The following is a 12,190-nucleotide window of genomic DNA, read 5'->3' on the forward strand; positions in this document are numbered from 1 at the left end:
ACCAGGCTCTCAAGAGCAATCCATTGCTTCACTAATTCATCAAAATGAGTTTACAGGAAACAAACACCAAAGTGGCAGGGAGCCACCAGGAAAGATTCAGTTAACTATGCCCATTCCTCCTTGATTGCTAGAAGCCCAAGCTGTTACTGAGTACTTAAGTCCGTGACACTGCCACATTAATTTCTACTTTAAAATGTGGGGTGGGGTTGGCTGGAGAGGTGTCTCGGTATTTGTTGCTCTTGCAGAGAACCCAGTTTCAATTTTCCAGCATCCACATGGTGTGGCTCACAACCATCCATAACTCCAATAGCTGGGAATCCAACACCTTCTTTTGACCTACAAGGGCACCAGATGTGTGCAGGATACATAAATACTTGCAGGCAAAACAGTCATTCACATAAAATAAAATTTAAAAAATCTAAAATTAGGGCTCAGAATCAGGTAAGAAAAATGAATGAAAATTTGTAAAACTGAATATGGCCTAATATCTTCAGAATGGTGAGAGATCTGAGTGCCTGCTTTGTTTTGTTTTGTTTTTTACATTGTATACTACTTTCGGTGTTTTGTTAAAAAAACACCAATTGTCAAAAATATTTTTTAAATTTCTAATTTTTTTCCCATAGTGAAAGTACAAAGGAAGAGTATATACAATAATGAATAACATATAGTGACTACGGAATTAAATAAAATGTTATTTCCCATGCAATAATAATAAGTATTATTATGATGTTTAGATTTTTTTACTTTTTATTTGTTTATTGTTTGATTGATATTTTGTGTGTGTATGTAATGTATACACGTGTGCATGTGTGTGTATATGTGTGTGTGTGTGTGTGTGTGTGTGTGTGAGAGAGAGAGAGAGAGAGAGAGAGAGAGAGAGAGAGAGAGAGAGAGAGGGAGAGCACACACATGTTATGGCACATGTGTGGAGATCAGGGGACAGTGAAGAAGTACAAAGATCCAGCAACCTTTCTCGCCAAGTCCATCAGCTGGGTTCTGGATTCTAAAGTTAGGGTTTCAGTGAAGGACCAGAGCTCTTGTATTTCAGCAGTCTGTAGTCAAGGTGTGGGTCTCTCCACTGACCCATCACATTCTCCTGTAGAGTGGACTACCAAGTTGTACATCTCTGTCCAAGAAAAAAAGTCTTTCTTCTGGATAGCCCAGGTTTTAGGCATTCTCTTCTCTCAGCAAAAGATTCTTGGGGGAATTCAGTTTATTGATGTCCACTGTCTTGATAGTCTCATATCCAGTGCAAGGGACACAAGTGTCTCTGGAATATCTTCATCCCTGCCAAGCCTGTTACAATTCCCCACTTTCTGTTCCAGTGCTTCAGTCCTGAGTTGAGATAGATCCTTTCAGGAGTCAAGGTTAGAGCATATCAGTTAGTGCCAGCAGCCTTTCGTGAGAACCATTTCTCTACAAACTCTTTGCTTTTATTTCATTTAGGAAGAGCTGGACCAGACAAGTCTACATCAGTGGTTTGAGATAGGGTCTCACCACGAAGACTGGCTGGCCTCAACTATGGGATCCTACTTCACCAGCTTCACAAATGTAATTACAGGCAGTGCTAACATGCCCAGCCTGACTTCATTTCAGTTGAGACAACTACCTCCAACCCTGGTCTTGTCTCTAAACAATGTTCTCTGAAGATATCACTGATTAACTGTGTGGTGGCTTGTCCTCCAGTGTCTTGTAGCACACGAATAAGTTTTGGCCTTATTTGATTCCATGTTGGGACGGAAGGTAATTGACAGAGTCCCTCCCCAGGAGTCCTGGTTTTCTGTAGTGTGTGCCATCTCTTTCATTCTGTCCTCTACCACTCAACACTGTCCACCTATGAAAGATGTCACTTGTGGCTGCTTCCTCCGGTGAGTGAAAAATGTAATATTCTCTAACTATTAAGGGGTAGTAACCTTGCATTTGAAACTTGTTTATGTTATACTATCATGAAGTAAAATTTCAACTGGGATCTAAGACTTTGGACATGGAAATTTTACATGAAAATGTTTTGTTATTATCTGTAGATAATATTATTCAATATTTCATAAGATCCCTCATAAATGTTAGTCTTCTTTTGCTTGCACTGCAAATAGCCCCATGAACTGCAAGTTTATGTCAAACTTCATTCCTATACGTAACTGGACCTCCTTCAAGGCTGAGTTTATTCCAAAACATAACAGGTAAAGCCAAAATGTTACATGACTACCAATGTTATAATCTATGCATTGTACTTAGCTATAATCATTTTAACCAAAGCCAAGAAATTTCCATATCTCCTTGTTTGCCCCTATCAACAGGCATAAAGAACTTTGTTGAATATCATGTATTATCTACTCATCTTCTGTTTTTTCCTATGCCTGGTTCCATTTTAAAATATATCCTGAAATCTATTTCCTTGATTATGTATCCCATTGTTAGCACCATTGGCTGGGACTTTCATCACTCATTCAGTGATGGTTTCAACATCTGTAAATAGTCCTGTGTGTTTCTGTAAGTATACTAATCTTTGGGTCTGAAAGGCAAAGTTAGCAAATTCATATAGTTGCAAAGACTCCTTATTTTGTCATGAATTCATTTGCTAATTTTCTATAAACCAGCCTCTTTTAAAAATTAATATTCTTAGAGACCTGATGAATCTGTCTCTATGGACATGATTATTCTTTCTATGATGTCATTTTATGGAAGTCTCAGAACCATGTGTTATGCTACTGTAGGGAAATACTCATTCTATTTGTATTCAGCATAAATATTAACTTGAATGCTCAGTGTAATCTGTACATATTTTAATTTATATTATACTAGAAAAGAGCATGAGATTTCTTGATCAATCAAACTGTGACACCTCAAGCAATAGCATTACAATTTCCCCATGGCCATGTTTTCTTGCTTATGGAGTAATCTAGTGGTAGCTTCATGAATAGGTGTGGGTTTGAGCAGATTGATTTTGCAGTGTTACAGGAAAAGTGCCCATCATAATAAACATGTAGTTTAGTTGAAATAGAACAGTTGTTTAGTAACATTTTGATACTCTGTAAGGGTAGAAGATACCTTAGGATTTCACTTGGAATTCAAGTAACTGGCTACACATTCCAGATTTTCTTACATCTTTGAAACATTATCAAAGTCTTTTGGAATGAGAAAGAAGAAAGTCCATAGTTGAAAGTGATAGAATTCTCTTTCATGGAACCTGTTGTTACTCTCTGAGAGGAAACAGATCACTGATATTGATTGCCAAGACTTGGCCTGTGACAGAGTTCTAGTGTTCTTTGCTCAGAACATCCTAATTGGGGAGACACCTCACTGCTGACTTCTATGCCTTGTGTCTTCTGATCTTCCAACAGAGTTACAGGCAACTGCAGCCATGAGTGCACAGAGGCCTTAACACAGTCTGGCACTCCTTCCGTGTTCAAGCAGCAGCTTAATGGCCATCTACTGAGCAGTAATGACTCAGGACCCTGATCTTATAGCAGATGGTGCAAATGAAATCGAACTGTATTATTGTTGACAGTCTCACAGTAACATTGGTATGACTTGAATGTGAAATTGTTTGAATATGTTGTCCCTAGCCTGGGGCACTACTCAGAGTGTTTCTAAGTACTTAAGAGGCTAGGTTGACATAAACATCAGAGTTAAAAACTGTGTTTGGGCCATTAAGGACTGTGCCCACACCTCATTTCTGGTCCTGCTGCATAATCCTTTGCGGCATCCTTGCATGGTCTTGGGGACTTGACCAGGCTGGACCAATGAGGGAATGAAGAAAAGACAAGCATGCACATTGACAAAAAAGCTGGGAGAGGGTGGACTCCATCTCTGATAGAGAAGCCTCAGCTCTCTGGAAGCTCAGCACATTTATTGTATCTAGTTTAGCCAGGGGGCAGGGTTGTTACAAGGAGGTAAACAAGATGATTGGATTATTATATACAGCTGAACAAGGAGACAGGTTTAGCTAATCTCAGTAGGAGCATTTATTTATTTATCATCCATTCATTTATTCATTTATTTGTTTATTATTTTTGTCAGAGAGTCATCTTCAGGCCTGTAAGTATCTCGGGGGCTGGGCAGGAGGTGGTGGTTATGGAGGACATTTTCTGCACACGCCGTCAACATTTGCACTTGGACCAAGAGGGAAGACCTTGCAATTTTCCCATGGGTCTGAGGCTTTGGAATCCTTGACATGGCTCTGCCCATGTCAAGCAATATATTTTCACTTAGAGCTTTATATACTCAGAGTTCCCTACACTTTTTGATCTGTCGAGGTAATAAGCCATGTATGAATGTCGCCCTGTGTGAGAGGATATGCATGTTTGTGTTCTGTGCTTTCGGTGACATTTTTTTAAGAAACACTGTTGCTTTCACATTTATCTAAGGGGAAATCAAATATCACATCATGTGATCAATTCTAAGCAGGATGTGGTTTCAAAGCATCAGAGGACAGCTTCTGATGTCAGTCTTTCCATAGTGTTTCGGACCAGGGTCTTGCTATTTACAACAGTGTCTGCTGAGCTAGCTGGCCTAGGAGCTCTCAGGGTTTATTCTTCTACTTCCCACATGCCTGTAGAAGCCATTGGAATTACCAGTAGATGCTATAGTTACTAACTTCACTTGGTTTCTGGGCATTCAAAGTCAGGTCCTCATGACTGCAAGAAATCAGTCCACACAGTGATCTTTTACTTAGTTCTTGTGCCACATTCTTATGAAAATTCTTTCGAATTCTTTACCTGAATTTTCTCTAACTCACTCTCATTGGAGGCCATTATTATGGAAAGGGTAATTTATGAGGAATCATGCTACCTTGTTGCCTTGTTTTTCCGTGTGTGTGTGTGCGCGCGCGCGGGCGCGCGTTTCTTCATGGAGATTTGAACTTATGGTTAAGTCAGTGACCAGATTTTGGTTTGTTTGTTTGTTTGACTAGCATCTAAATTTGCAATGTTCCAGTGGTACTAAATTATACTAGGGTTGAATTACATTTCTCTCCCCCAGACTAGGAATCTATTTTGCTAACTAATTTGCAGGTCACAAGCTCAGGGCATCTAGCTTGATCACTTATAGAAGCAAATACCATCAGTGGTTTGGTCCACTATGAAAACGTAGTCATAGTCAATTAAATACAATTGCCTCTTGAACATCAACACCAATAATTTTTCTGAATTATTTTATCTTTTTGAGCTGTGAGATTGTATTTCTTAAGAATGTCAGCCACCACATCCATAAATTCTCACCAACATGACTATGTGAACATGAGTTGAACAAATCAACAATGGATATGATAAAGTGGGCAGAGGAAAGTCTATGAGGCCTCAACCCTATACCAGTATTTTCTTGAGGGTAAAAGGATGTGGATATTATTGTGTTTATTAGAATATTAGTAATGGAGGGTGTGAATGGGGAGTAAGTCGGCAGAGTAAGGCTGGTGATTATTGCTAGGACAACAGAGATAAATTAGAATAGGATCAAACAAGTTGAAGGGGTGAACAATAATGATAAGGGAGGGCATAAGGTGGTGCTGGATAAAGATAGAATGATATGAAAAAGAAGTAAAGACCATCAAAATACTAACGCAATCACAGTACTCAGCAGGCTGAGACTTGGTGAGCACTCTGCTAAGATTTATGGCCCATTTGATTTGGTTGTTTCCTTGATTTTATTTTTTATAGATATTTATCCTGTGTCAAATGTAGAGTGGGAAATTTTTCCCCTCTCACTCTGTTGTTTGCCTCTTCACTGGATTCATCATTTCCTTGTCTGCCCAGAGGCATTTCAGTTTCCTGATACGTCATTTGTTGTTTGTTAGCTTTATTTCCTGAGCACCCAGAGCTGTGTTTAGATGTGCCTGTACTTACAGGGTGTGACTTAACTTTTCTTCTAGTGCAGGTTTTATACTGAACACTTGATCCATTTGGATTTGATTTGTGTGAGAGTGAGAAATACAGACCTAGTTTCTCTCTTCTGCATGGAAACACTCAGTTTTTCAAGCATCATTTGTTGAGCATACTGTCTATAGTTGGTTTTCTTTACTCTTTGGTCTTTGAGGGCCCACCACCCAGCTCCTAAATAAATACAGAGACTTATTCTTACTTATGAATGCCTGGCCTTAGCTTGGCTTGTTTCTAGCCAGTCCTTCTTAAATTATTCAATCTACCCTTTGCCTCTGGACTTTTCCTTTCTCTGTTCTATATGCCTTTCTTTACTCCTTTCTTTACTTCTTACTCTGTAACTGGTTGTGTGGCTATGTAGCTGGCCCCTGGCATCCTTCTCTCCTTCTTCTTTTTTTGCTCCTCCTCCTTCTCTTCTTCCTCTCAATCGATTTATCCTCTCAGTCTGGCAACCTCACCTATCCCTCTCCTGCCTAGCTATTGGTTGTTCAGCTCTTTATTAGACCAATCAGGTTAGACAGGCAAAGTAACACAGCTTCTCAGAGTTAAACAAAGGAAACATAAAAGAACGCAACACATCTTTGCATCATTAGACAAATGTTCCACAGCATAAAAGAATGTAACACATCTTTAACTAATATTCCACAACAACTGTTCTTTCTCCATCATGTAATTTTGGCATTTTTGTTAACTGTTTGGGGGCTGTGAGTAGTGGACTTGTGTCTGTCTGCTATCTATATGTATGTGTCTGTTTTTTTACCAGTCTCATGCTGTTTTTATTACTATGGCCCTGCAGTACAACAAGGTAAGGTGCAGTAATGCCTCAGCCATTCTACTTATCTATTTATTTATTTATTGTTTATTTGTTCTTACTTTATGTTTAAGTGTATGCATGTAAGTACACCACATGCTTGAATTCTCCTCAAAGGCCAGAAGAGGACACCAGATCTCCCAGAACTGGCAGCAAAGAACTGAGCCTGGATGAGTAAGTGCTCTTAACCAGGGAGCCATTTCCCTGGGCTCAGCATTATTATTTTATAATGATTTTGTTCAGGATTTCTTTGTCCATCAGGATTCTATTATGCTTCTATGTGAATTTGAAGATTCTTTCCCCATTTCTGTTGAGAATAGCGTGTGAGTTCCAACCACATTCGGTCTGCAAATTGATTTTCCTAGGATGATTCTTTTCACAATATTAATTCTTCAATCTGTGAGTGTGGGATATTCTTTCATGTTCTAGTGCCTTCACTGATTTCTTTATTCAGAGTTTTAGTGATATCTTGTAGAGGTTCATCATCTCCGAGGCTAGGTTTAGTCCAAGGTATTTCATTTTCTGAAGTTATTGTGAATGAGCGTGTTTCCCTCATTTCTCTCTCAATATGTGTGTTATTTGTGTACAGAAAAACTACTGATCTTTGTACATTACTTTTGTGTACTTTGACGACAGCATTGCTGGTTCTGGGAGTTTTCTGGTACAGTCTTAGGTTCTCTTAAGTATAGAATCACTTCTAGGAACAAGGGTAATTTTACTTCTTTTCCTAGTTGTATCCCTTTTATTTCCTTCCTAAGACTCTGAGAATGATTGAATGGAATTTAGAGAGTGGACAGCCTTATTTTCTTCCTCATTCTAATGGGATTCCTTCAACGCTTTCTCTACTTTAGCATGGTGTTCACCATGAGTTTGTCAGCTTTAGCTTTCGTATTGAGATCTGTTTGCTGCATCCTATTCTTTTCAGGGTTTTTTGTCATGAAGGAATTTCAGATTTTGTCAAAGGTATTTCTCTACCTATTGAGATGACCATGTGATTTCTAACTTTAAGGCCATTTATATGATTTGTTACATGAATTTTCATGTGTTAAGCAACCCCTGATTTCTAGGATAAAGCCATCTTTGTCCTGGTTTATGAACTTTTTCATGTGTTGCTGTATTCAGTTTGCAAGGATTTTGTCAAGAATTCCTACAACATCATGAACATAAGTCTGTAGTCCTGGTTTCACATTTTATCTTTATTTGCATTTGGCAACTGATTAATACTGACTTCATAAAAGTAGTATGAGAATGTTCCTTCTGTTATGATTATACAATAACTTGAGAAGCATTGTTTGTAGTTCTTTAAAGGTGTGTGGATGCCTTATTACTGCTTCAATCTCTTTGCTTGTTCTAGGTCAGTTTAAATTATTTATATAATCTACATTAAAAGTTGGTGGTTCAGACACAGGGAGAAAAATTTGTCAGTTTTCATGGAATTTAGGTTTTTAAAGTATGTCCTTATTGAAAGACCCTAACCCTTCAGGCTTACACCCCCCAAGCCCCAGGAGAATAAGGAACTAAAAAGAAAACTAGTTCCAAGGGCAAGCTGACTCAATCATTATTCAACCACCCCTGCAACAATGTAACAATGTAAAAAGATTTCTGTTAAGAGATGTGTTCAACTGTGACTAGGATAGTTGCAAGTGTTCCAGGAAGGACCACTGTGACCTTTGTGTAAACTCCACTCCTGCCCTGATACCCCCCTTGAGATTTTGGGAAGAATGTGCATGTGGACGTGACTGTACTCACTCTGTGATCAGACCATGATCTTGTGAAATTAGCCTCTAGACATAAATCAATCAAAACGAAATTGTATGGGAATTGTAATCTTGTGGGTTTTATGGGATTTTCCTTTAAAAGCACTCATATGGCTGCAATAAGATGCGACTCTTGCTCTTTGGAGCTGAGTTAGCCTGACTGTACAGTCGCTTCTTCAATAAACACCTCGTGCTGTTGCATCAACTGGACCGGAGTCTGGGTTCTTGGGGCGCTCACTCGAGACCCTAAACTTTGGGGTCTAACACTTATGATTTTCTGAATTTCTTTAAAATATATTACTTTGTCTCTCTTTTATTTCTAATTTTATTAATTCTGGTCTCCTCTTTTGCTTTTGGTTAATTTTGCTAAGGATTTCTCTAACTTATTTATCTTTTATCATTCATTTTTTTTGGTGTTGGTTTTGTTGCTGTTTCCATTTTATTAACTTGTTTTAATTATTTATGCTTATCCACTACTTCTGTGTGGTGATATTTTATTTGTGCTGAAATGTGGTGATATTTTAGTTGTGCTTTGATAAATAAAGCTTGCCTGGAGAATCAGAGGAGGAAAAAGCCATTATAAGTAAACAAAGAAGTCAGGCAATGGTAGCACACGCCCTTAATCCTATCACTTAGTAGGCAGGATCTCTGTGTGTTCAAGGCCACAATAGGGAACAGAGCCAAGCGTGGTGACACACACCTTTAATCCCAGTACCAAAGAGGTCTGGAGGATTGTATAGACAGACAGAAAGTGACAGAGCTATGTAGGAAGAGGAAGTGATGTACCTGGACAGAGAGCAAATCAGATGGCAGAACAGCAAGGCATATGTGTGTGGGTAGACAGGAAGTAACTTGAATTTGGAAGCTGCAGAGTTGGTGAGGTAAGGTTGGCTGGTGGTTTTCCCTATTTCCTTGATCTCTCTAAGGCTTTCACTCCTATATTTGGCTACTTTTTTTTATTTAATAAGACCATTTAGAAATTCATCTACACTTCTGGATTTTTCTTTCTCCAAACTCTTATGTGCATTAAGTCATTTATTTACTTCTATATGACTTTTTAACATAAGCATTTAAAATTGTAGATTTCCTTCTTACAATTGCTTTCGTTGTGTATCAGAGACATTGATACATTGGGATTTCATTTTCATTTAGTTTAGGAATTTTTACATTTCCTTCTTGACTTCTTCAGTGGCACATTCCTTGTTCAATAGAGTATTATTTAATATCCATGAGGTTGTATACTTTCTGTAGTTTGTTTTGTTGCTGATTCAAGCTTTAATTCATATGGTCAGATGAATATAAGGAGTTATTTCATATTCTTATAATGCTGAGATTTGCCTTGTGCCCCAGTAAGTGTTCTATTTTAGAGCAACTTTCATGGGCTTGTAGGAAGAATACATATTCTGTAGTGTTTCTGTGGAGTATTCTATAGATATCTGTCAAATACATTTTGTCTGTGATATCATTTAACTGTAATACTTTTACATTTATATTTTGTTTAGATAACCTGTCCATTGGTTAAAGTGGGGTACTTAAATCTCCTACTGTCTTAGTTTCCTTTTCTGCTACTATGATAAAATATCCCCACAAAGCAATTTATGGGACAAAGGGTCTACCATAGCTTATTAGCCAACCACTGAGGAATATTTGAATCAACTGGTTGTGTGTGCTTTTAAATGATTGTTATAGCTCTACTTCAAAGTAGAAGAAATTAGAGTCCACAATAAACACCTTGAAATAAAACCACTAAAAATACACTGATAGACAACAGAACTTAAATTCGACTCTCAATTGACAACTAAGTACATTAGACTAGCACATCTCAGGAGAGGGATTAGCTTAGAGATATTGAAGTCATTTGTAGTGCAGACAGAAGGGGCAAGGCAATAAACTGAGTGATGTGAGCAAGAAGAGCAGAGGATGGACGAGGGTAGGATGACACAGCACTGCATGACGGAGTGCGTGTAACAGTATAGCTGTTAGGTACTGGAAAACAGTGCATAACATTTGTTTATTTTCACTTTTAGAAACAAGGCTTTTTGATCCTCAGAATTTTTTAAGGTGTATCTGACTAGGGTGGGCTTGAACTTCTAGGTTTAGCTTATCTCTTAACACTTATGTGGATCTTTCAGCAAGCCTCTTTGGTCAAGAGCCCTTTATTTGTTCGAGTAGATTAATACATAGATGTTCTTATTTATAAATAGGCATTACATTGCAAAAATAGAAGATATAGCACATCCTTTCAGAATACAATAAATCATGTTCTAAACTGAATATTGTCCCATAAAATAGCTTTTACATACTATGTCTAAATCCTAACTTCAAAATGGAGGAAGCAACCAGTCTTCAAATGCTATTGCTGGACATGCTATGAATACTGCAAGTAGCTGTGAAGCCATCCCTGGTGAGATATCAGGTGTGCTGCAGGTAGCAGACCCATAACAGCCCAAGTATAGTAGGAAGGTTTTTCTAGTTCCACCAGGCCCCCACAGTCCTGTGGCCTGCTTATAAAAAAGTCACTCAGAAGCTTATATTAATTATAACTGCTTGACCTTTAGCTCAGGCTTATTACTGACTAGCTCTTACACTTAAATTAACCCATAATTTTTTATCTATGTTTAGCCCATGGCTTGGTACCTTTTCTCAGTTCTGCTTTGACATCTTGCTTCCTCTGTGTCTGGCTGGTGACTCCTGACTCAGCCCTTCCTCTTCCCAGAATTCTCCTCAGCTCACCCCACCTATACTTCTTGCCTGGCTACTGGCCAATCAGCATTTTATTTATCAACCAATCAGAGCAACACATATTCATAGCATTCAGTACGATATCCCACAGCACCAAAGTGCCTTGGAGTTCATAACACTGTGTACCTCAGATGCTGAATATAGAGCATGCTGCAGGATTTTATGTTTGCTCTGCTGTGTTTCTGTCTTACTTTTATCCAAACTTTTCCTGCTATTCTCCCATCCCATCATTTTGGAATAGGAATTTTTACTATGACATTGTATATAAGTAGTATCTAACTTCTCTCTTTTGATATTAAAGTGCTAACAATTAAAAGTTTGCTTTGCATCTCAGGATATCTCTCCATATCTCACAGAAGAGATTTTCACAAGGTGTTCATACTTGAGGACTCAAAGTTTAACTAAATTTGTTTAGCCAAGTGAGATGACCAGTAGCCTTTGAGGAGCAGTGACAGAATGTTGTAGTTTTAATATGAAAACTCTGACAGGGGCTCATATAGCAAATGACCATTTCTATACTGATAGCACTATTTTAGAATATTGTAGAGTCTTTAGGGTGTGGAAGAATTCTTGTAGTGGGAAGTTAGCAGGAATGTGCCTTTTAACTTTATAGTCAGGCTCTTGGTTACAGAGCCCTCTCTGCTTCCTGATCTTCCACATTGTGAATAGCTTTCATCACAGGTTCTAGCCACCATAGATAGAATAAACCACTCTTCCATGCCACCTTCCTTGGATAGATTACAGAACGAATATTTCTCTGTGGTTTCTATGAGGTATTTTAGTCATAGTAGTATAAAGCTAATTAATACAGTCATGTGCATAGATCAGAGATGGATTTGTGTGAACTACTTTTATTGGTGTTTACAATGTGGGCTATGAATTTGTTCTCTGAATGTGAATGGAAAATCCTTGACACAAGGTTGATGGTAATGGCTTAATCATTTTTAAAAAAGTTACTTAAATATCCAGACTCTGGAGTCAGACTTCGTGCTTCTGTGAAGCCCTTC

The sequence above is a fragment of the Peromyscus californicus genome, unplaced genomic scaffold, assembly GCF_007827085.1.
Source record: "Peromyscus californicus insignis strain IS unplaced genomic scaffold, ASM782708v3 Scaffold_4__1_contigs__length_199733344, whole genome shotgun sequence".
In the NCBI taxonomy this organism is placed as follows: Eukaryota; Metazoa; Chordata; class Mammalia; order Rodentia; family Cricetidae; genus Peromyscus; species Peromyscus californicus.